The sequence below is a fragment of the Mus caroli genome, chromosome 9 (genome assembly GCF_900094665.2).
Source record: "Mus caroli chromosome 9, CAROLI_EIJ_v1.1, whole genome shotgun sequence".
NCBI classification, from domain to species: domain Eukaryota; kingdom Metazoa; phylum Chordata; class Mammalia; order Rodentia; family Muridae; genus Mus; species Mus caroli.
The window spans coordinates 114,990,308-115,015,820 of record NC_034578.1 but is presented as its reverse complement, the minus strand read 5'-3'; the positions used below and the strand labels follow the sequence as shown (position 1 = coordinate 115,015,820).

Sequence of the window (25,513 nt, the reverse complement as noted above, 5' to 3'; positions counted from 1 at the left end):
ACAAGTAGAAACAGAGAAGGAAGAAGGAAGAAAGGAAGGAGAGGGGAAGTAAAAAGGAAGACACACAGAAAGAAAGCACATTAACAAAGGTCTCAGACTCAGAAAACACAAAGGATCCCCAAAGCTTCCTTAGGTCTCTGGATGAGTAATACAAATGATACAATATGGATATGAAATATGATAAATATAAAATCTAGAATGATAAATATAAAAAGCTAACAGAATAAGTGGGCAAAGAATCTGGGCATCCCATACACTGAAGGTAAAAGCTACAAACAAAGCTAATGGCTGCATATTAGCCAGCCTGCTGGACTATTTATAAAATGTTAATATAATTCAAACCTTTAATTACTGACCTGGGACTCACAGAGATCCACCTGCCTCTGCCTCCCAAACACTGAGACTAAAAGTATACATCGCCACAACCACATTTTTTTTTTCTGAGACAGGGTCTCACTTTAGCCCTGGCTTCTCTGGAACTCACTATGCAAGCTAAGCAGGCTGGTCTTGAACTCAAGGAAACCTTCCTGCCCACATATTTCAAATGCTGGATTGAAGGCATGAGCCATCACACCCTACTACGTAGGACCACGGCATTACAGACCAGACGGACATTTCTCTCCAGATCAGCCACTCAACCAAGAGGAAAGCGAATACTTGTTCATTCAGAGACCTAAGGAGAGCTTGTTGAAGGCCACCTACTGGGGAGGGACATCCCAGATGGGACACCTGCTTTGGGGATGTGGTTCTCAACCTGTGGGTCGCGACCCCCGTGGGAATGAATACTAGATATCCTGTGTGTCCGATATTTACATTATTATTCATAACAATAACAAAATTAAAGCTATGAGATATCAATAAAATAATCTTATGGTTGAGGGTCACTACAACTTGAAGAACTGAATTAAAGGATCTTAATATTAGGAAGGTTGGGAATCACTGCTCCAGAGGAAAACAATTAAACCTTGAGGATGAAATAGGCGCTTTTGAAACAGCGAAAGCCATGTGCAGGGCTTCAAGAGTCCCTTGGAAAGGCATGTGCATAAGGTGTAGCCCTGCAGAGGGAAATGTAGCTAAGCTGGATCCCAACACTGCTTTATCAGGAAGGGACCCATAGCTGGTCCACTTCTGCTGCTTCGCTGCTGCCAAAAGTATTTGGCTAGGCCGACTGCACTCAATGGAGAGCTCCAAGGAGCTCCATATTCTGATGTCACACGTGTCATGCCAACTGCCCCCTCCAGGCCCTTCCCTGGGGTTCCCACCACAGCACTGCCACTGATAGGCGCTGGGTGGTCCTGGCATCAAGGTGGTGGCTGCAGTGTCAGCATGTCTGAGCCCAGACGGGGTGGGCGTTGCGCAGGGAGAGTGGGAGGCAGCGCTTCTGTTCCTGTCAGTGCTCACTTGAGAAGGCTCCTCTCCAGCCTCTGCTCTCATCTCCCTCACAGCCCGGTGCGCTCAAGACAAGAGGTGGCTTTTGTCATCCGATGCCAGTTTTGAGTGTTTTCTGGCTCCGAGCATTGATTTCCGGGGGTGGGGGGCAAAGTCGTCTGAATCGCTCGTCAAGCCTGGCAGCTGGCTTCATTCACTTCTTTAAGCATGCGGGCCCCGGGGTGGGAGGAGACACTCGGGACTCTTGACAGCACTAGACTGCAGAGATGAAGGAAGTGGTCCAGGAGCAGGGAGGACGCAGCGGAGAGGCCAGCGAGCCTCCTTCCAGTGTTAAGGCGACGCTCTTCTTCAGCACTAGCTGCGAACAGCCCACTAGAGGATTTCAGAATCGATCGGCTTTTCCCTTAGGCACCGGGCCACAGAGGCCCAGAGCAGCCTTCCAGTGCTGTTGAGAGTTGATAGAAGTTGAAGGCTACGCCGTGCTCATTTGTCCTTCAGTGCCTGCCATGATGGCTGTGTTTTAGGGAACTTTGGGTTCTGTGCTCCTGTGAGGAGCAGACACTTCACCAGCTTCCATCAGGGCGTCCCTTGGAAAGCAGGGACTCTGACACCCACACTGGTCACCCATACACCCACACACTCTGACCAGAAGTGCCACTCCCTTCCAAAAGGGCAAAAGTGCTCCCTGCTTACATATTTTCACTTTTATTTATTTCTATTTTAACCGACATTCAGGCAATTTATGTATTTATGTATTTATTTTGGGATATACATACGTCTGTGAGTTTTGAGAGATGCTCAGTAGCTTGCTCAGCATCCAGCCCCCCTAGATGCCCCCCCCACGACGCCCAAGCCAGCGGTCCTACTTCCTTCCACCCCAATCCCTGGCAACTGCAGAACTACTTCCTGCTCCACAGCTCCTGAGTGCGCAGGACCGAAGTCACATGCACAATCTTTCCGTGCTGGCTTCTTTCACCTAGACTCACACCTTTAAAGCCTCCTGTGGGTTCTGCATATACAGAAAATGTTTCTCTGTGTGTGCACATGTGTGCATTTGTGTTTGGACAGATACACATGGATGTGTGAATGTGTATATAGGTGCCTGTGTGTGCCTCTATTTGTGTGTCTCTCTAGCCATCTGTTTATGTGTGTGTGTGTGTGTAGAACAGAAGTCAGTCTCTTTCTTCTTCTTCCTTCTTTTACCTTGAGACGCTATCTCTAGCTTGGAGCTTGCCGTACAGATTATGCTGTCGAGCCAGCAAGCTTTCAGGACCTGCCTCTCTCTCTACCTCACTAGTGCTGAGAGTCACCAGGTTAGACTTTTCTAGGTGGGTTCTGGGGTCAAACTTAAGTACTCTACTGGCTGAACTGTCTCCCCAGCCTCCCACCCCTTTAAAAAAAAAAGTTTCTTAAAGGTACAAAATAAAAAAAAACTCTTCTGGGAACTCAGTGCCCACCCAGAATTTGCAGTCTCTGGCTTTTCACTAATTTCTTCCCCCTTCTAGTTATCCTCAGTCCGGCCCCATTCCTGACCCTCTTGCTCTAATTGCACATAGCCTACTCAGAGCCCCAAATCCTCCCTCCCAGGACCTACCTGCTCTGAGTCTGAGTCTATTTCACATGGCCATACCAGGTACTCCAGAGTCCCCACAGGCAGCTGACCCCAATCCAGGAATAAGGGCCTGCATGGCCATTATGAGGTCCTACTAATAAGCAAATGCAATCTGAAGAATGCTCGTTGCACGAAAAGCCAGTCACATGACTGTTCAATGTACCTGACACACACACCCTAGTACATCTGTGGGCTGAGTCCCGGCGCCAGCACTCCATCTGCAGTCTGACCTCTCACCCTGATCCTCTTACTCCATGAAATGCAGCATTAAAGTGAAACAACACAACGGGGCCACAAGGTGACAGAACTCCATGTGGGTGGCAGAGCTCGGGATGGCTGTATGTCCCCGCTGGAATGTGGGGGACCATGGGAACACAGGTGCCTAGCATGGGCTTCTGTGGGCTGTGATTGCGGGGAGGAGGGAACCCTGGGAGAAACCAGCAACCTGTCCCAGCATCCCAGTGCATCTCACCTGCAAAGCCAGGCCTGAGAGGCATTGCTTGATGCAGAACCATTTTCTGGTTAACCTTGTTCCTTCAGACTGTCGCCAGCAACGGCAGCTCAGCCTAACCCAGGCAAGCAAGGGCAGAGGATAGGCTGCTGAGGGATGCTCAGAACCCTTGTTAGCATCCAAGTGCTGTGGGTCCTCCAGTCTTTAGCTGCTGGCTTCCAGATGAACCTCTTTCTTCACACTGCCCTTGCCTGAAACAAGCCATCCACCCAAAGTGACAGGCCTCATCAAGAGCACTGCATTGTGGTGGCGCACGCCTTTAATCCCAGCACTTGGGAGGCAAAGGCAGGTGGATTTCTGAGTTCAAGGCCAGCCTGGACTACAGAGTGAGTTCCAAGACAGCCGGGAAAAAAAAAAGCATTGCACTGCCTGTCGTCAGGCTGCTGGAGAGGCAGAAAGCCTGCCCTGTCCCTCTTTGGCTTCTGTTGCACTGAGGGCTCAGCTTGACTCAAGCAGGGTCTTCCTGGAGTCTTGGCTGCTGGACCCGCTGGTATACTGAAGTGTTTGTTGACCTCTGCATCTTCCCAGCCCTGCTACCTTCTCGGCCTTGGGGATATTACTTCCGAGTGTGCTCAGAAGTCTCTGTGTAACGGGCTGGGGATGTAGCTCAGTTGGTAGAGTGCTTGCCTAAAGCAGGCATAAAGCTCTGGGCTTCATTCTTATCATATCATAAAGCAGCCATGGTTGTACATACCTGTAATCCCAGGCAGGAAAACCAGAAACTCAAGGTCACTCTCCCTTACATAGGAAGTTCAAGGCCTGTCAAGGCAACATGAGATCCTGACAGAAGAAAGGAAGGGAGAAAAAAAATAAAAATAAAAAGGTGGGGGGAGAAAGCTTACAAGCAAATCTCTCCCTGGGAGTCTGGGTTTGTTTGTTGGTTTGTTTATTGAGTGAACAGGCTTTAGGTACCAGGATGGTCAAATTTGACCTGTAAAACATGTATTCCAATATTTCACTGTCTTACTTCATTTTTTCTCACTGACTTGTGAGGCAGATAAACAATTACCCTGTCTCATAAGTGAATAGAAGACCCAGAAAGACCACGAGCCTGACATAAACTCACAGACCCTGCATAAGATAAACTGATCTAAGCCCCTGCCCTTCCCCGCCCCCCAAGCTCTGCACTCTGCTTACTGCAGTAGACCAGCTAGTGGGTGAAGGACAGCACACGAGGTAGGTAAACTGAGGCAAAAGTCGGAGCCGGCTACACTAGTCGGTGCACTTCTGAAGTCAGAGCTTGTCTGTTTTCTCTGGGGTTCCCAGTGGGTCACCATGGAATCGTGAAGAAGAGACATTCTCAGGGACAAATGGGCACCTCTAGACATGTGTACCTGACTTGGGGGTCTACAGGAAGTGATTGCATGTTTCCTGCTTGACAATGGTCCCTCAGATAAAAGCAGACTTGTGTCTGAGAACCAGGATTAAAGAGGGGATCAATCCAGCGTTTCTCTTTGGCAGGGAGACATATTCCTGTCCTTGGCTGTGAATCCCTGTTTCTTTCCCCCTTTCCCTCTCCTGACTGGGAATAAAGCAGAAGTTCGTTAGCCCGGGAGGGTAGCATCTGTTGACTGTGTAATCTGGACTAGAAACTGAGAAGAGAGAGCAGCCTTCAAATCAGTGGCACCCAGAAACCTCTCTAAGATGACAATGACGTACGTTAACAACACACAAACTCTACATGGGCAAAACAAAACTGGGGACTGGAGAAATGGCTCAGCACGTACTGGCTGCTCTTCTGGAATACCCAGGTTCAATTCCCAGCACCTGGATGGCAGCTCACAACTGTCTGTAACTCCAGTTCCCGGAGATCTGATCTCCTTACACAGACATAGATACAGGCAAAAAGATCAATGTACATAAAATAAAAGTAAATAAATCACTTTTTAAAAACTAATGGATGAGAGGGCCAGTGAGATGGTTCAGAGCATAAAGCACTCGCTGCACAAATCTGATCACCTGAGTTCTCTCCCAGGAGACCCAGGAGAAGGAGGAGGTAGAGAACCAACTCCACAAAGCTGTCCTCTGACCTCCACACATGCACTGTAGCACGGTGGCACCCACGCACGTCACATACACGCCCACACACACTAGGAATAAATAAATTTAGAATTCTATTGTGTATAGGTACCACGTTGAATAAGAAGGGAAAAATAGAAGCGGAACCAAGAGAACTTTTTGGATGCTGGAGTGGGAGTCGATTTCCCCGAAGAGGGAGAAATGCTGGTCTCCAGAATGAAGCTCCACAGTTCACTGTCAACGGATCAAGGCCTTTCCCCATCTCCTGGCAGGACCTTCATGTTGGAGAGGCGTTGTCAGCTCTAACCAGGAAGGACCTGCAGAGAGAGGGCACCGGCTCCACAGCTGAAGAGCTCTTCTGAGGAAAGCTTCCTTCCTGGCCGTCCTCATGTACCACGCCTGAGCTGAGTTCAGGGAAATCAGAGGGTCGAACTCCAGACGTTGCAGCCTTCATGAGAGGCATGGGGAGAGAAAGCAGGGTGGGTTCCGCTGAGGAAGGGGTCACCAGGATTTCGAGGTCTTTCCCCACACTGAGCTCTCAGCTTGAGTGTGAAATGCATGTTAAGAGCCAGAGTTCTGGGGCTGGGGAGGTGGCTCAGCGGTTAAGAGCACTGGCTGCTTTTCCAGGGGTTCTGAGTTCAATTCCCAGCACCCACATGGTGGCTTACCACCATCTGTAATGGGATCCTATGCCCTCTTCTGGTGTGTCAGCAACAGCATACTCATTTACATAAAATTAATTAGCTAATTAACTAAAAGAACCAGGCTTCTAGGGCTGGGGAGATAGCAAAGAGGGTTCTGCGTAAGCGTGGGGTTCTGGGTTCAATTCCTAGAAACCCGGTTAAAAAACATAATAAAGCAAATGCAGTGGTGTATATTTGTAAGTCCAAGGCTGGACAGGCAGAGACTCACTAAGCAACCAGTTCCAGGCCAGTCAGACATTTGTCTCAAAACAACAGTAACAATTCTGAAAGGCAGATGGCTCATGAGGAACAACATCTGAGATTGTTCTGTAGCGCACACACACACACACATACACACACACACACATACACACACACAGAGAGAGAAAGAGAGAGAGAGAGAGAGAGAGAGAGAGAGAGAGAGAGAGAGAGAGAGAGAAGAGAGAGAAGAGAGGGTTCTGGCACCCAAAAGAATTATGGCTTTCGGAGGTCTTTCTAAAATCCCTCCCTTCGGGGATAGCTCCTGCCTCTAAGCTGCAGATAGCCCATCCAGAGCTCAGATCCAGCAAGCTTCACCTGGAGAACCAATGCCGGACATCAGGGTGGTGCAGCCAGTGCCTTGTGTGGACTCTGTCCTGGCCCCACCTCGCACTCCATCTTCCAAAGCACCTGCTAGGGCAGTGTTTGGGGTTCTCAGAGCCAGAATCCTCACTTCTTAGCCCTTCTACACCTCTTGAGTTAGCAAGGTGAAAGAAACAGAGACCCAAGACTGTTGCTATTCTCTCATCCTCGACCTGAGCCGAGCCTCCATGGGAATGGAGAGAGAAAAGGACATAGAGGATTCACATAGGGCACACTGCAACAAATGAGGCAAGGAGCTAGCTGCCCACACAATGCCATGATTGAGCTCAAAAGCAGAACACACACACAAGAGTAGGGGTGGCTAAGAAAAGAATGGAATCTTGAACAATGCCCATTTATATAAATGAAAAGTCCAAACACACAAATGGCCAATAAACCATGAAAAAGCGCTCAGTTTCATTAGTCACCAGGGAAATGTCAATTAAACCACAATGTGAAACCTCTGCACACCCACTCAAGAGACTAAAGCAAAAAAAAAAAAATTTTACAAAAATACCCAGTGCTAGAGAACATAGATGAACCAGCGTAGTCACTGTAGTGGCGTGGATGCCAGCAGAACCAGTTTGGAAAACCAGCAATATCTACAGAAAGTGGACACACTCTACCGAAGACCCGGCAACTCTCTGTCGGGTTCAAGGGCACATGCGCTCACCTCAGTTCGTGTTCCAGAATGTTCATAGCACGCTATTTATGCTAACCCTAAACTAGCAACCACTCAAACACCCATTAGCAGCACAATAGAGAAGAGCCAATGGGCTAGAACAAAGACAAAACAGCCACGTGGACGGACTGACAGACACATACTGAAAAATGAAACATAAAAGAGTTTGCAGTTTCTGATTCCTTTTTAAATACAAAGTCAAAGCAAGCAAACTGGAGGCCAGTGCAGTGGGTTCTCAGGGGAAAGGTGTCAGCCAGCAACCTGAGTTTGTCCCTGGAACCCACATGGAGGTGGAAGGTGAGAGCCAACTCCGTAAAGTGTGCCACTGACCTGTACAAGTGGGTCATGATGTGGGCACCCACAGGCACACTCCATCTTCATCAATAAACATATTTAGAGCAAGCAGAACCAACAAGATGGTTGGGTAGGTAAAGACTCCTGCCTGCCACCAAGAATGGGAACCCGAGTTTAGGTCCCAGAATTCACATAGTGGAAAGGCAGAACTGACTCTTGCAAGTTATCCTCCAACTTACAAACACAGACATTGACATATGCTCACGTGTGTGTGTGCGCACACACACACACGCACACACAAACACACACACACACACACACCACAAATGAAATGAGTAAATATGTAACGAGGAAAAAAAAAAAAAACCAGGCAAATCTAGCCAAGAGAATTTGATATCGTTAACCCTGGGGCTGGAAGTGGTGACATTAGAGCTGTTAAGGGAATTCTGGACTGAGGTAGTGTTTAGTCTCCACGTGCTGGTTATAAAGATTTGTTTGAGGGAACCCTAATATTAAACATTTAAGACACGTGTACTTTCCTATGTGCAGGTTTGATAGAAGGGAGGGGACACAAAAAAAACAAACAAACAAGAGCCTAGAGCAGTCAGAGATAAACCAGACGCCCCGAGCGTGCGCCCTAGGGTGTGGGCACCTCTTTACAGCATGTGCTTTCCTGGGAACTCCCCTTTCTATCAGGAAGGATGCTTGGTGAATAGGGACAGCAGTGGGCTGGTGGAAACAGGGGAAAGAAGGGAAGCCCTAGTTGGTTACTATTCATTATTAATCTGACACCCAGGAGACATACTTCTGGGCATGTCCGACAGAATTCCTAGAAAGATCTACCCTAGATGTAGACAGCATTCTTCCATGGGGGTTGGGGGAGGGTCCTGCAGTGAATAAAAAGAAGAGAGCAAGCTGAACACCAGCCTCACCTGTCTCTGCTCCCCGAATGTAGGTGCAATGTGATTAGCCACCTTACGCCCCTGCCTGGGCCTTCCTTCCGCCATGGCAGATGGACGGCACCCTAGCTCTCTCAGCCAGAATAAACCCCCTTCCTGAAGTTGCTTCTGTCAGGTGTCTTGTGTTTGGCTTTGGCAATGAGACAAGAAATCGACACAGTCATAGGAGAGAGCAGTCTCAGAGCCGGGAAAGACAATGTGTCTAATTCAACTTTGAACCTGGGGAAGGGGGAGGACGGAATAAGAATGAAAAGAAAAACCTTCACTGCCTCTAGCTGCTCTGTGCATGCATATTCCTCATTTCCTAAATAGAGCCTGACAAAGAGGTACCCTGGATCTGGCAGGATTTCTTAGTGATGGTGGTACCGAATACTCCAGATGCCTGCTGCCCTTTCTCGCACTGTGCATCCTGTCTCAGAGTCCCAGTTGTGTGTTCATGATTGAATCTCCAGTGGGTATGGGTTTTCATTTCTCCTTCCACAGGCTTTATACATGCACACACACGGGGGGCAGGGGGAGGAAAGGAGCTTAAACCTAGTATATTGATACTCTGTGTAGCCCTGGTCAACATCCCCCGGTAGCGCACTGAGGAGAAAGGATTAGAACTGCTCAGAATAAGGAGTAAGGAGGACTTTCCCTCCAAGTCCTAGTACCTTTACTTTCAGCCTCTCTCCATTCAGAAAGTCCATTTACAAGTCTGAATCTGAATTCTGAATCCCGAGGCTGGTGGTTAAAGATTTCAGGGAGGGTGGGTCCTTCTGGTTTTGGATTTGCCTCCTGCCTGGTGGGTGTGGGCTTCAGCTGGGCTAAGGTGAGTTCCACAGTGGGGGGGGGGGGGATTTGCAACGGGATCGTTGGGTGCACTTCTCATGTTGACCACTAGTGGGAGCTGCTGGCCAACCTCAGGCCTGACAGGAGCTAGAGGCCAGCCGCTGAGTGGTAATGTGGTCCCTCTGTCAGACCCTCAAGAGTTCATCCCATTCAGAGTCTGAAACAACACTGTATACTGACATTTTATATATCCTCCAAGGCGTCAGAAACTCCTGGAGCCCCACACTCAAGTCTTAAATGGACAACACCACTGGCCCACAGCCACCTCTTCAAAATCCCCATAAAGAAGTTGCTGGGCAGACCATGATGGTACATACCCTTTCAGGACTTGTGAGGCAAAGACAGGCAGGTCGCTGTGAACTTAAGACCAGTTTGGTCCATATAGCAAATTCCAGGCGACCCAGAGATACATGGTGAAACCCTGTCTCAAAACAAAACAAGTCTGCCTCTGGTATGTGTGTGCTCACATGCGTGTGTGCGTGTGCATGCTTGCGAGTGTATGTGTGCACATGAGTGTGGGCATGTGTGAGTGTGTGTGCGTTCTGTGTGTGTGTGTGTAAGCGCGCATGCAAGTACATGTATGACCCATGCATGTCCTGGCTCCCAAACCCAGAACTGCAGCACCCTTTGAAAGCTAGCACCAGCTTTACCTTCCCAGTGTGTGTGTTTCTAGCAGTCTGACAACACTGCAGAGAAGGATAACTCCCGGGGAAAAGGACAGTGTGTGTGTGTGTGTGTGTGTGTGTGTCTGTGTGTACCTCTGTGTTCCTGTGATAGCCCTAGACTCTGAGGCGCTGTCCTTCACAATAGCCAATGGAAGTAGCCTCTCGTGTTTAACTATGGGAGATGTACTCCCACTGGCCCCGTGCCTTTCCCTGTGGGTCTGGCTGTCTGTATGCGAATGTATGAATCTATACCTACATGTACACGGCTGTCTGTCCAAGTGTATGTGTGTTCCTGACAGTATCCTTGTTGGACAGTCCTGTCAGTGTGGGACTTGGTATCCCTCTGTGGGTCAACTAGAAGGCTGAACACAGCTCACGAGGTGAGTGTATGGAGATGCTCGTGTCTGTGGGTTTGCTAGTGTTTGCTGCTTGTGTTTAATACAGAGTCTGGGGGTGTGTTTGATTTCAGTCTGCTCTCAAGTGTCAGCATGTTCACATAAAAATCTACAGTGCATGGGTTTCGGTACTGTCACTGTGTCTCTAGAAATGTGGTTCTACGTGTCTCCGTGTCAATGTGTCAATGGATGTGTCTCTAAGTCACGTGGTATCATTAGGTTTATCAGTATGTGTTCCTCAATGCCAGTGTATGTCAATGGTGTCTATGTTCATGTGTATCTGTGCGTCGGTGTCTGTATCCCCGTGTGCATGTGTGTCAGTGTGTCTCAGCATAGATGTCAGGTCATGCCATGTCCATGCACGTGGATAAATGAGGTGTCTGGGGTAGGGTCCCCAGATCATCGAGGAGGGGCGTGTCTGTGTACTCTGGCTTGGGCAATGTGTGTGCCAACGTTTGTCCGTGTGTGCCGGTCCAGGTCTGCGTGGGTGGCTCTCTGTAGCGAGGCGTCCGCAGGTCGGCGTGCGTCCGCTTGTCTGTCTGTCCGTGTCCGCGTGGGCGGCCGTCTCCAGCAGGGCGCGCCCGGGGTCAGAGTGGTGGGCGTGCGCCCCGCCGGGCAGGGTGGCTCTCCTCGCGAGCCAGGCGGGCGCAGCGCCACGTGCGGAGCCCCGGGCGCGTCGCTCTGGGGCGGAGCCAGCCCGGGGCCCCCGAGCCCCAGGCCGAGCCCAGGCGGGGCCCGCCCCCGACCCCGCCCCCAGCCCGAGCCCGCGCCGCCCGCCGAGCCCGGGAGCCCGAGCGGAGCGGCGGAGCCGAGACGGCGGCGGCGCCCGTGGGATGCGGGGATCGCGCCCCCGGGGCCGCTGAGCCTGCGCCCGCTGCCCCAAGCCCTACGCCGAACCGAGCCCGCGCCGCGCTGCAGCCGCCCACCCCTAGGCGCGGGCCGGGGACTAGCAGGTGAGCGATCATCCCCCGTGTCCCGCAGTCCCCCGCTCCCCTCTGTCCGCCGCCGCCGCCCAACTTTCCTCCCCGATGGCCCGGAGCCGCCCGGCCGGGTCCCCAGCCCCCGCAGCCACTATCCCCGAGGGGGGAGGGGCGGGAGAGGCGCAGGTGGCCCGGGCCGGAGTTCCCCTGGTCGTCTCTGATCGCCGCGGGTCTCCTCCCGTCCCCTCTCCTTCCGGGTTCCCCGTGCGCTGTCGAGGGCCGGGGGATGGGGAGATTCGGCCCCGGCTCCCGGACCATCGCTGGCGCAGGCTCGCCGAGGGGCTGGGATTGGGACCCGGATTCCCGAGGCCGGAGACCCCAAGGTCAGAGCAGCGACAAGGCGCGCGGAGAATGTGGCTCTTGAGAGCTGGGGGTGAAAGGGCTGAGCGGGCACTGACCAGGGCTAGGGAGCAGGCCGAGTGCTCCTTTTCCCTGGGCCCCGGGGGTGGAGGAACCCGGCACCGGGGCTATGCCCTCGGTTAGACGAGATCTCTGCACCCTAGGAAGGAATCTGTGCGCTCTATTGGGGGTCAGATCTACGAATGTGCTTTGTCTTTGGGAGCTCCCATCACGCCAAGATCTTGGTGCCCTGTTGTAGCCTTGAAGCGGTCGCATCTCCTCCTGTCTCTATGCGCTCTGAGAGAGGAGAGGTTTCTGGACATGGAAATTCGGGAGAATTCTTTGCCCTCCTTGCTTTGACCTGGACAGACTCGCGCACCCGGACAGGAGAGAGAGGAGGTCCCGGACCTCTGCGGTATTTGATCGTCTTTGGAGGTGCCCTGAGAGGAAGTGGAGGTGCCTAGCTTTGTCTGGTGGGGACAGTGACATGGTGGGGACTGGCAGCCTTGGTGCTCATGATGCGAGGAAATGCTCAGGATGCGGCCTGGCTGTAGGCAGGCCTTCCAAACACCTGTTGGAGGGCAGCTTACAAGGATCAGCCATGGAACTCACGCTTGTCTCCGTAGCGACTTCAGTCTAGTGGGACTGTGGGATCAGTGTGCCCTTGGGACCCTGAGCTGCCCCTTACAGCTGTGACCCCCATGCACCATCTAGAGAGGCCCAGAACAGGACCTCCATGAACCCCAGACTTTCTGTAGATTCACTGTCTTTCAGAACTAAGGCCCCTGGCGCAGCCCAGCCCTCGACCACCCCTCCACTTCTCTACCTGTCCCTTCCCACTTAGAGTTGGCTGTGTGCACAGAAAAGATGGTAATACAGAGAGGAGAGTGAACTAAAGGCGGGACAGGCTGCTGCCGCAGAAGCAAAAGTCAGCTGGGACATGGGACACTGGGTCTTTGCTAGAATGTTGAAGGTTCTGAAACCTTCACTACCACCACATGTAATGAGGCTCGGGGGGGGGGGGTCAAGAACTTATCCAAGGTCACACAGAATCATTGGACTGGGGAGAACTCTCAGGGCAAAAGTCCCTTGGAATCTATTTCTTGGGGGCCAAATTGGCCCAGAACTGACCAAAGAAGGTCTAAATAGAGAGAGAAGAGTGGCCTCAGGTGCTAAGAACCCATTTTCAAAGCCTGGTGTAGCATAGACAGCTGTCATCCTCTAGAGAGCCTAGTCCCTGTGTGTGGTGGCCATCAGAGCTCCTCTGGAAGAATTCCAGGGTTGACTCACTTGGCATGAAGAGCAAGCATGGAAGAACAGTGGGAAGTACCAGAGACAGCTGGGGATGGGGGAGTGGAGGAGGCTGGTGCCCAGGCAATCCACAAAGAAGAGACTCCTGGGGCAACCTGCAGCAGTGAAAAAAAAACACAGTCCCTTTCACAGGAGACGCATTCCTGTCCTCGAGAAAGCTTTTGGAAGAGTGCAATGACAGAGGTGTCTCCCCAGAAACACTGAAGAGGTCGCAGTTTTGATTAAGAGAGTCAAGAGTATTGTTCTAGCCAGATATCCTTCCGTCTGGGTTTTGAAGCATGAACAGGAGTTTTCCTGGTGAGGAGAGTGTAGTTCAGTCATCAACCAATCAGTACAAAATACTCAACAGTTAGTTGAGCGATCCATTGGGTCCCATGTTGTGAGGAGAAACCGAGGCCACAGTCACAGGGGCGTTTGCAAGCTTTTCTTGTGAATTGGGAATTTATCCTCAGTAACGGTTCTAAAAATGACTAACAGGCACTGAGTGCTTTCCGTAGACCAGACCTCACCAGGCACTTCGTAGGGTTCATCTCCCAGAGCGTCCCACATCAGCCCACAGTGGGGAGACCTCAATCACAACCATTCTGCAGACGATGAAGCTAAAGGCCGGGAAGGGAGAGCAGCTGGGTCATAGCACGCGTCTCCCAAGTAGCTGGACTCTGCTGTAGATGGGGCCCTTCAGCTGAGGGGGTGCACCAGGCAGGCCACTGGGTGACACCCTGTGGTGTCCTCTGCTGAGAAACCTGCTAGTATGCCACCCATGCCTTTCAGGGCACCCAGAGCTACCCATGCTTTACCCTGTGTATACAGTGAGGGGCATGGGTGGGTGAAGTCTGGTGGTCAAGTTTGGTGTGAGCAGTTTGACTTCAATTGGGCCTTAGAGGGAAGGATCTGGAAGGAAGCTTCCAGAAGGAGATGGGGCTGAGGTAGATGCTGCAGAAGGGCAGCATGGGCTGTCCATTGGAACCAGGGCTGCCTGGTCACCGGAACATCACTCAACTCGGGAAGCTTTACATAAAAACATCTGCTTGAAGCTCCGCCCCCAGGCATGCTAATTCTCTCTCGGTTCTGGGGTGGAGCAGGCGGTGTCCTTCTGAAAACAGAAGACAGGTGGTTCTGATGGTGTTAGAGCCAGATGCTCAGAGACACTGGATAGCCTGGTCAACAGGGAAGCCAGGAGGGTAGGTGGCACCGACCAGAGGCAGAAAGGGCCCCTCCCCCAGGAAGGGGAAATCCCCCATTTCTGCTGAGAGATTTTTTAGAAGGTACCGTCTGCGCTGTTCATGGACAGATGAACAAGAATGAATAATTTAGAGAGAAGTGCCCATTAGATTGAGCCGCAGCGAGGGCACCGGTGACCTCTTCAAGAGAAACGGCACTCTCTGAGCCCACGGGATGTGGTGCCCTGCGTGGATGGGTTCTGGTGAATGAACACACTGGGCAGGAGAGCTGGTTTGGAGTGGGTTAAGGCACGGGCAGGAGATGACCTGGAGGAGCACAGGTGGACAGCATTCTCGGGGGTCTGACAGCTGGAGAGGGAGAGGGAGAGGGAGCCGGTGAGGGGTGGGTCCATTCTGGCTTTAGGTAGAACCTGAGTAGATACTGTCAACTAGGCAGTCCTGCGGTGCATCATGGGCAAGGACTTATGAAAAACATCTCGAGTGAAGGACCAGAAGCCTGTGGCTCAAAACTGCAGCTGAGAGGTGCACACATCACAGTTTGCCCATTGGGCCAGTCAGGGAGGCCAGGGTGAGGTGACCTCTGCAAGGAAGGTCACGGTAGGAACTGATTCCCGCCTCTGCGTGCCGAGTGGGTCCTTCCTCTGGGGAGAAAAGGGAATCCCCAAAGCTGTATTTAGAGACAAGAGGCAGGATGGGCTTGCCTAGAGCAGGTGTCCATGGTGACAGAATTTGGACAAGAGAGGCTGGAACCAAAGTTCCATAGCTAAATGGGGGTGGGGTGGATGGGGGCAGAGAAAGAAGAGAAGAGAAGACGCAGGAGGCTGGACATTTGGGGAGCAGGGCAGCTGTAGGAATGCCTGGGTCTGATAACCACCCCGTCTGCCAGGCCAGGCTAATCACACACCGAGTTCAGAGGCAGTAGAGCCCAGCCTGGAAGGTGGGGTGGGCAGCACAGAGTGAGTGTTCAGCATCTACTCTGTGCTGTGGAGGGTTCTAAGTATCCAAGACAGGCACAGCGGCTGTGAAGTTTGCATAGTCGTGGGGAGAGAGACTGAATAACACGGAACAGGGAGAGTATAATTTTAGGTAGTGGCAAATGCAGTGGAAGGGTAAACGGGGATTCCTGGTGAGGGACAGTGAGTCCCGAGTAGCCTGGATGAACCTGAAGCTTCTGGAGGAGGCAGCTAGCTGATCGGGACTTGACTAGCAAGAAACAGGTAGGGAGAGACTACTAAAGAGAAAGCTGTCTGTGCAAAGGCCCTGCGGCAGAAACTAGCTCAAGGATGTCTGCTGTGGCCAGAGCAGAGGGCTAGGGATGGGAATGGAGAGAAGGCAGGTCTCCATTCTAGCCCCGCCCCCTCAGTGGACTGCCCCTTCTGTGTGCCTACACCACTCTCCTTGGGCTGGCGCTGGCAGCAGTTCTTGGGAATGAAGCTATTTTTAGATACGACTCTCCTCTCCTGTGGGCCCAGAACATACCGTGTCTTTTAAAGATGATCAATATGTGCTGGCACTATTTATAGAGACCCTATGTCAACTCCTGGGGCCTGGGACCCCCCAGACTTTGGGGATAGACATCACAACACAACCTTAGGGATATTGACATAGATTCTTTAATCCAGTCCTCAGTCTATCTTCTACTCTTGAGGGGTACTGAGGACCTTGGAGCCTGCCTATTACCCCTGGGCCAGAAAGACCTGTCCAGGACAGATAGAAGACAAGCTTAGAATGGAGGTCCAGACTCCCCTATGGAGAGTTGGTCAATGTGCAACAGCGGGAAGCCTGCCTGGAGGAGACAGGCCTGGAGGCTACTGGGGGAGGCTGCAAGGGAGGGCTGGGCTTGGTTCTCCTGGCCTGTAGTTGGCGTTGCTCGGTAGGGAGACGTGTTTATGCTCTGAGTCCTTTCTCTTCTCTTCAGTCTCATTAAGTCTCCCAGGGAGTCAGTGGAAAGTGGAGTCCCCCAAGGGGTGTTTGCTGATGGCAGGGGTGGAGCTGTTCTTACAGCATCTGTGTGGCCCTGTGTTTCTCTTGCCCACTCAGAGAGCCCTGTGTACTGAGGCTGCTCTTACACCCCTGGAGCCAGGGACAGCTCTGGCTACCCTGGGGTCTTAGGGCAACCCAGGCAGGCTTTAGCTGGTCAAGACTTTGGTCCTGGATGTCACTTTGTGAACAGTGGAGGCTCATCTTGGATAGGGAAGGTAGAAAACACCTCTCCGGCATGGATGGATTCTTGAAAGGACCTGGCGTTGGAGGTGGTTTTCAAAGAGATTATAAGGCAGGCAGAGGCAGCCTGATAGCTTAGGCACCAGAGCAGTGTGTAGAGTGCCCCTGAAGCAGACTGAGTGGAGAGGGCTGATCTCAGAGCAAGGGTACCCTGCCAAGGAAGAAACTAGTCTCAACAGTGAGTCCCTCTGCCTGGCATTAGAACCCAGTCTTGTTGATCCAAGCAAGGGTCTAAGACCAACCTCTTGGGCTACCCAGCTAAGCTAGGAAGCCCAGCTTATTCCTTCCTTGGTCAAGGCCCCACGCAGGGGTCATCAGTTGACACAGAAGTGCAGGGAAGGACTGAGGCCTACCCACACAGCCTGAGCGGAAGGCAGCCCAGGCACCCAGCGCCCACCCCACAGAGCACTTGGGTCGGATGCAGCACAGACTGCCTGTTAAATAAAGAGACAGCTAGTTGCCAACAGCACTGGAAACCCAGGGAAAGCCCCCACTCGCTCACTGAGCCCGAGTGCCGATTAGATGTATAATTGCTGAGCTTCCGTTTCAGAATCTGTCCAAGGCAAGGAGACGAGAAAGAAAGAAAAAGAAAAACCTTCCAAAGGAGCCGCCACCGCCTACCATTCCCAGAGAGAGCAGATGCGGGGCACCTTCTCGTCCTCGCCTTTATCTGTGCCCACTTGGGTCACTTCTAGCCTTAGTGCACAGGTAGTTTACTGTGTACTCACCCACAAACGAGAGGCAGCAGCTTTTGCCTAAAACAGCCCGCATGTTTTTGTGATGATCTCCAAGAGGCCACAGGACTCTGTGCTAGGCATTAAGCAGCTGACTGAAAGGGTCAGAGAATGTCTTAGTTGGGTGGCGGTACATGCCTAACTGTACACACTTGAAGAGCGTGTTTCTTGAGTTTAAATTGTCCTTCAGTTGAGAAGTGCATTGAGTGCAGTATACGGTTGTGTAGTATGGCCTGGATGCCTTTGTGGCACAGATTCCGTGTCTCCGTGGGTTCGTCCCTCTCCCTCTGGGCAGTAAGTCACCCCAGAGGGAGAGACTCTCAGGTTTCCCTGGGGGTATGAATAGCTCCTTCGATGTACACAGTAGGTGCCCCATAAATTCCTCGGTTGCCATAGCATCCATACACAATTTCCCTGTGAAGGCTTTTTCAGCTCAGGTATCAGAAAGATGAGTTGGAAGACGCTGGACTGGGCAGAGTCAGGATGCTGGTGGCTGTCTTCTCGCAGTGTGCGCTTTGAGGGTCTGCAGGAGCTCATGCAGGGCACTGTGTGTGTGGGGGGGTATTTTTCAGAGTCTGGGATAGATGGCCCCCTGTGACTATGCCAGTCCTCTAACCCTGTCCTTTTGTGGTCACAGGGTGTTAGGTTTTCCAATTCCCTGCCCTGGAGATCCGGGGCTGGACAGTGTTGGGCCCTTGGAGAATAGCAAGCACACCAACGCATCTTAGAGATTCTGTGTGCATGGGCCTATGAGAAGGCTGACAGGGAAGGCTGGGCACGAAGGTAGGGTGCTGGGTTCATGGGTTCACAGGGTACTGCACAGTGTGTGTGTGTGTGTGTGTGTGTGTGTGTTTAGGAGGATCCTGCAGATTCTGTGTTTTCCCATACCTAGCATCTAGACACATGCCAGTACTAGAGAGTGGAGGAACCATTGCTCCGTGCTTTCTGTGGGGGAGGAAGGAAAGGAAAGGACAAGGTTTAGAAGAGGAACTCCTGGTTTGTCTTTGGCAGGTGGGTGAATCCAAGGTAGGACCAGATGAGCCAGACCCTACCGCAGCTCCCAGCCCTTGACAGAGCCAGGTTCTATCCCTGACTGGGAATTCACTTCTGTAGAACTAAAGCTGATGGGGTTTTCCTGTCAGCAGAATTAGCTGGGTGTTGGAATAAATGAGATGCAAATGTGTGTAAATTAGGGCCTCCCCAGAAGCTGGGGTGGGCGTGTTCTCCTCGGGAGGGATGGGGGTGATTGGGCAGGTCTTCCCCGAGATTTCAGGAGGTGAGGGGGAAGCGGTTCCGACTTGCCCTGCTCCTCCTCGGGGTTGGACTAGACAGGGTTAAAGCCTCCGCTGCAGCCTCAAAGGAGCGACCCAGCAGGGAGCAGGTTAGCTGAGGCCCGGGTGCAAGGACGTGTCAATGTGCCTTTGATCTGGGAACAGGGACCTCTGAATGCAGAGGCCATGGCACCAGCTGGCACCCCCGTGGAGCCTTTGTCCGAACAGTTACCCTAGAGAGCTGGGATTGTACAGATAATTGCCTGGGCGGGAGGGATGGTGTGAACACTCTGTGGACCCCTCCCCCCCCATCATCCCCACCTGTGGCTTTAGCTTCCTTGGCCACCCATAACCACCGCCAGAAACCAGGTGGCTACTTTCTGGTCTACCAATACAAGTCTTTTTTCAATTGCTTCTGTGGCTTCTGCCCTACCTCCAGAGGCCTGATGCCAGGGCAGGTGATGCCAGGGCAGGGGGGGGACCGTAGTAGATTCACTTTGCTAAGTATCGATCTCCAACCAAACTGGACAGGATCCCTGGATGCCAGCCACAGATCTTGGGGGTCTCTAGTAGTTACATTTTTTTTTGTAAAGTAAAAAGAAACCAGAAGTTATTTTAACATGTTTCTTTTGACCCAGGATTTTATCAAATTAAATATGCATTTAACGGTAATCAACATTAGAAAGGATTAACAGAAGGCTCAGCATTCTTTACCTCCTAAGCCTGTGCCATGGGTCACACACAGGTCTGTCCACTGTAGCCATGTCCTCAGCCCTTAGAGCCACACACAGCGAGTGAGTGACTGCTGGGCAGTGCCAGAACCAAGAGGAAAACTGCCAGAGAGTCACTTCTGTCAGAGGAAGTGCCAACGCTGGGCACAGGCAGAAACCGGCCAAGTTTCCTTAGGCACATCCACCCAGCCTCCTGGGGTGAATCGGGCCTCTTTACACACACTCAGTCCCACTGATGTCCTTTCTCTTAGTCCTGCCCAAAGGTGAAAGAGACGGGTAGTGCAGTGGTTAGGAGCTTCCTAATGTCTGAGTATCAGATTTCTCACCTGGGAAGAAAGGATAATACCCTCCCCGATTCGTGGGATTGTAGCAAGGATAAAATACCATGCTCCAAAACTGCAGACACTGCTGAACATGTGCATGCAACACGCACACACACGCACACACACGCACACACACGCACACACACGCACACACACGCACAATGACAGGCTCATAAAGAACATGAGACAACTCTGGCATGGCACCCCCATGACCCCAGGACACCACCCCTGCCCCGAAGGAGCCAGAGTCAAAGTGTGGCTTCTTGACTAGATAGCATTTGTCCCTTCACCCATCCAGTTCATTCTGCTCTGCTCCGAGAGCTCGAGAGAAATGCTGGGGTGGGAGGTGTATGTAGAAACGGGTTCTCTGCCAGGTGATGTGAGTGCCCACCAGGGACTGAACAGGAGAGAGACAGGCAGGGTGCTCTGGTGTGGAAGGATCTGAGCCGGGTCTCTGTGTGAACAATGACGTAGTCACTTGTTGTGTAACTGTGCACAATGATGGTGGGCCACACAGGGGACCATGGTCTCTGGAGATTCTGAGAGAGCTGCAAAATACCTACCACCTAGTGATGCTGTAGCTATCGTAACATCTTAGTGCAGGGCTGTCCTTGTGTGTGTGTGTGTGTGTGTGTGTGTGTGTGTGTGTGCATCACAGAGCTGTCCGTGTGTGTGTGTGTGTGCATCACGGAGCTGTCTTGTGTGTGTGTGTGCATGTGTGCATCACAGAGCTGTCCTTGTGAGTGATCATGCACATGTTGACACATGTATGCTGCTGTGGAAATGAACCTATATTGTGAACATAGAGCATATGTGCAATTAGGAGTAGTTTGTGATACTTGGCAACAGTCAGCAACTGTGTTATTAGCTTGTGTGTTGTTCGCTTTTTCATCATTTATTTGTATGGGTATGAGCCTGTGTGAGATTGTGTTCATGTATGCAGGAGCCCATGGAGACCAGAAGGGGGTGTCATCAAATCTCCTAAAGTTGGAGTTAGAGGTGGTTGTGAACCACCCAACATGGGTGCCGGGAACTAAACCTGGGTCTGATGTAAGAACAGAGCATGCCCTCACCCACTGAGCCACCTCTGCGGCCCTGCTTTGTGCACTCCCTGTGCTGTGTTTTATTGTAATTTTAGAGTGCGGTCCTGCTCAGGTGATATCGGTCTGTGTGTACAAGCTCACCAGACTACACGAAGGCTACGCTGAGTTCAGGGGTGTTCTGTGCAGGGAACTGTTGTGTTGTGGAGTAAGTGCTTAGTGTGGAAAGAAAGTAACCACAGTGACTAATTGATAGTGACTAATTTGCATCCTATAGGTTTTTTTTTTGTTTTGTTTTTCGAGACAGGGTTTCTCTATGTAGCCCTGGCTGTCCTGGAACTCACTTTGTAGACCAGGCTGGCCTCGAACTCAGAAATCCGCCTGCCTCTGCCTCCCGAGTGCTGGGATTAAAGGCGTGCGCCACCACTGCCCGGCCATCCTATAGGTTTGTGTAACTGCACCCTCATGTTCACAGGACAAATGGCCCAATGATGTAATTCTATGGATCTTCGGGATTAAATGACACATGGTAGTGACAGCAAAGACCACAAGGACAACAGCAGCTAGTGACCACTGCATTTGTATTGTGGCTAAGACCTGGGACAGGAAGAGCAGCATACTTACACACTACAGAACAACCCTCCAAATAGGAGTGTTCTCTCGTCTCCTCCCCAACCCTTTCCCTCTAGTTTCCTCTCTCCCTCCTCCACTCCCTCTTGATTTTTTTGAGATATGGTCTCACTAATTCACTATGTAGTTCTGACTGTCCTAGAACTCCACATGTAAACCAGGCTGGCCTCAAACTCACAGACATCTGCTTGCCTCTGCTCCCAAGAGACCACACCTAGTCTCCAGGAACAGTTTCTCCCCTTCACTTGATGCATAGAGAAACAGAGATTAATTCACCCTAGGACATGTGGCAAGCAAGTACCAGGGCCCAGGTTCGCCTACATGGGCTGGCTTCCAACCCACAGCCCTAACCACTTCCTCATCCCATATAAGAACAGGAAATCTCTAAGAAGGAAATGTGGGAAGAGGAGCCATGGAAAAGGAGGCCAAGATGGATATGCGGGAGGCTCTCTGGACAGGGTCATTTCCTCATTAACAGTCTCAGCAAGTCCAGAGAGAAAAATGTCCTTTTGGGTTAGCGTGGAGTCTGTGCTGACGGGGCCCTTTTACCATGTGATCAGCAGCAGTTGATTTGAGAACCATGATCTGGGGAAGAAACATTCCCTTTGAAGCCATTGTAAGACCATACATACACTGGGTGCCAAATGTGTGCTCACTGAATCAATTCTCGAAATGAGTGAGTGGAGGTATTCATTAGTATGCTCTGCTGAAGGGAGAAACTGAGTTGCCTGATGCAGGCATGGGCCACAGACTTGGGTGGCGGCTGTCACATCCCGCTTGGCCTGCACCACCAACCCAATGGAAGGTTGATGACAACCCGTGGAAGACAAAGGTCTGGATGGTGATATGTCATTGAGCCACAGTGTCCCGGCCTCCCTGTCTGGGGCATAAGTTCCTGCTCTGAGGTTACAGGCACCTTTCCATGGACCTCTTCCTTAGCACCTAGGGAAAGGCAGCAGGGGAGTGCCAGGGCCAGGAAAGGTGAACCTGGGTAGGTAAGATGGCTGCCAGGGTGGTGGGTCACCCAGCCAGAGGTCATGGCACCGGGAAGCAGGAGAAAGAAAGTGCCAAACAGAGGAAGCAGGCAGAGATTTCCTGGGAAGCCCGGGAGCCACTTCCACAGAGGGCTGCGCATAAATTTACATGGCAAAGAATATTCTTTGCATGCTAGGTTCCAGAGACTCAGATTCCACAACGACCAAAATGCCAGACATGACTCAGGCAGGAGGCTGGAGTGAGCCTGCCTTCAGGCTCTGGGCTTGAAGTCTGCAGGGAGGGGCTGCACAGAGCGGGAACCCAGAGCTGTCTCCTCCTCCCCTCTCTGTGGTCGGGCATCCTGAGAGTTCGCTGGTAAAGCCAGCCAAGTCCCATGCAAACCAGGACCCATGAAGCAACCTGACATTGGTCTCCTACCCTGAGGACAGGGGACATTAGCTGCAGCTGCATTCTCGGTTGCTAGGATGAGTGTCCATTTCAGTTGTCTTTGGCCGCTGGTGTGAGCCGCATCTATTCAGGAAGGCTCAGGAAGACCGGCGCACAGTGGGAGCATGCACAGCGTTGACTCCCCCACAGTATCTCCATCTTAAAGTCGGGACATTTAGGGCAGAAGCCCTGCCCTGCCCTAAGCTAGACACCCGGGCCAAGTGGGCAAGGCAGATTTATCCCCAGAGACTGAGTGACCAGCAAAGTCTAGAAGGGGAAAGGGCCAGGTTGGAAGTGTGAAGGAGGAAGGGACGTCACACTGAACACAGGCCGTGCTCCTAATGTCTGTTACAGACTGGGGTGGAAAGAGTGGACTGTGGCCGTGCGGGGGCGTGGCCATTGTCGTGGTTAATGTGTTTGCTGTTGTGATGATGCGCAGAGAAGCAGTGGAAGGAAGGAAGGAAGGGGGTATTTTGGCTCACAGTTCACGGGATACAGCTCATTTCAGAGGGGAAGGAACGATTACAGAAGCAAGAGGTCACTGGTCACATTGCATCCGCAGTCAGGAAGCAGAGAGGGGCGGGGGGGGGCGGGGGCGGGGGCGGGCCCGGGGGCGGGGCTCCGGGTGTTCCCCCGCCGGTGTTCAGTTTGCCTTTCTCCTTTTTATCTAGTCTAGAACTTTATCCCCTGGGGTGATGCCACCAGCTTTCAGGGTGGGTCTCCCCGCCTCAGTTAACTCAGTGTAGAAAATCCCTCACGAGTGTGCTCAGAGGCTCTAAACGCTGTCAGGTTGACAATATTAACCCATCACAACAACGATCCCAAGCAGGGGTTAGGAGCATGCCCAGGGCTGGGATATTGAGAAAGGAAGTGGAAACACTGAGTGAAGGTGCAGGGCACATGGCCAGAACAGGTACCAGTATGAACAAACTATTTGCTCCCACTAACTCCAGAGTCAGTGGGACTTAGGGAGATGTGTTCCCGTGACCTGAGGTAGAGGGATGTAGTTTGGATGGAGTAGACTCCTGGTGGTGGTGGTGGTGGGGTTGCCAGGACGGGGGAGACTGCACCAGGCAGAAGGGGCAGCTAGGAGAACCTGCCCCGGTTTCCAGAGCAGATGGAGTACTAGTGTTGAGATGCCAACAGAGGGGAAGCTGTGTTGGAGCAAGGCAGTGGCATGCCCACCTGTCCTGCTGTGCAATGGGGACTGCCATCTTGAAACCAAATCGACCATAACCTCCCAGCCTCAGGAGTTGAACGATGGAGGCTCAGCTGGGTCTTCTTCCAGCCTTCCCCAGCCATGGATGTCCCCACACCCTCAGCACATTCAGACCACTCTGGGGCTCACCTCATCCTGGCAGCCTGTAATCCTGCAGCCGGGCTATACCAGGCATAGCAGGGTGTGGGCTCTGGGCTGCCGAAGGAAGGGCGGGGCCAGAGCCAGGTGCAGGCAGAAGAACAAGAGAGAAAGCCGATCCTGCCCGCCTACCGCGAGTAGCCCAGAACACAAAGGCCACTCTTGGCCGGTTTACTTTGGAACCTGAGGCTGCTGCGGCTGGGAGGCAGTGAAGCTTCATCTGGAATCCAGTTTCAGGCAGGCCTCTGATGCCAGGGGCTCCCAGGGTGTGAGTGCTAACCCGCCTTTGGGACCCACAACCCTTTGCAAGAAGGTGTGGCAATGCTTAGACTCGGCCCTTTCACCCTAGGCGGTTCCTGGGGTTGCCCCCCTAACGTGCTGTCTCTCACTCTGGAACCCAGCAGGACTCAGAATCTGCCAAGGTCAAGGGTGGGGGGCGGCTGGGCTCCCCAGGCTACGCTTCTCTCTTTAAGACTCAGCGGAGCTGATCTCCAACCCTGCCCAGGGATGTCCCCAAAGCTCAGTGAGCCAGAGAGAGGCTGACACCCACCACAGTGGATCCCAGGATGAATTGGAGGACCCTCCTACCCACAGCAAAGGAAGATGGGCCCCAGGCTCAGCGACTAAGCAGTGACTGAGCCAGAATCTTGGGGTCCTCCACCCATTGAGATCTCAGCGTCCGTTTTTAAGACATAGCATTAAAATGGAAATCAATTGTATTGAATAAAACTGTTGGTAGACTTAAAAAACCAAATTTCCATAGTGTGTGGGCCTCTCTAATAGGATCACGCAGGAACTGGAAGCGTTATGACCTTGAAGTTGGGGGCAGCAGTAGTACTGAGGTGAACACAGTCACCATATGGAGCAGGGATATAGAGACCGAGTCTCTGGGTCACTGAGTTACAGGCGTTCACGACACCTTTACAGATGAAGGAAATACTGCCACCCCTTCTCCCTCAAATCATTTCTCTGTCTCTCCAAGAACCCCCAAACTTTAAACAGGCCTAACTCACCAGGGGAGTGAGAGGCTCCCTCGATGTCGTCTTCTGGAGGGGCACATGAGGGTGAAGGTGTGCTTCTTAGCACAGATGCTCAGTGGGTGAGACTTCACCCACCTGTGCACGCCCTGGCATCCATTTGCACGAATCCCCCCCCCCATTTCAATAGAAATTACAAGCACATCTCTACTGAGGCAGATGCATGTGCAGGTGCACACCTGTACACACACACTCCGCCATCTTTACTGAGGCAGATGCACGTGCGGGTGCACGCCTGTACACACACACTCCGCCATCTTTACTGAGGCAGAT

The 25,513-nt window shown here is 52.2% G+C and overlaps 1 protein-coding gene across 2 annotated transcripts in view; it reads left to right on the top strand.

Moving 5' to 3' along the window:
- Window positions 1-11,459: 11,459 nt before the first annotated feature.
- Scn5a (sodium voltage-gated channel alpha subunit 5) overlaps window positions 11,460-25,513 on the top strand; it is a 98,351-nt gene continuing 84,297 nt past the window's right edge. Inside the window, exon 1 of one of the 2 annotated variants that reach the window (XM_021171629.2) lies at window positions 11,460-11,614. The gene's annotated coding sequence lies outside the window, so the exon portion shown is untranslated. Of the gene's footprint in view, window positions 11,615-11,876; window positions 11,965-25,513 lie in introns of those variants that run through there. The other variant, XM_029481482.1, reaches the window with a different exon arrangement.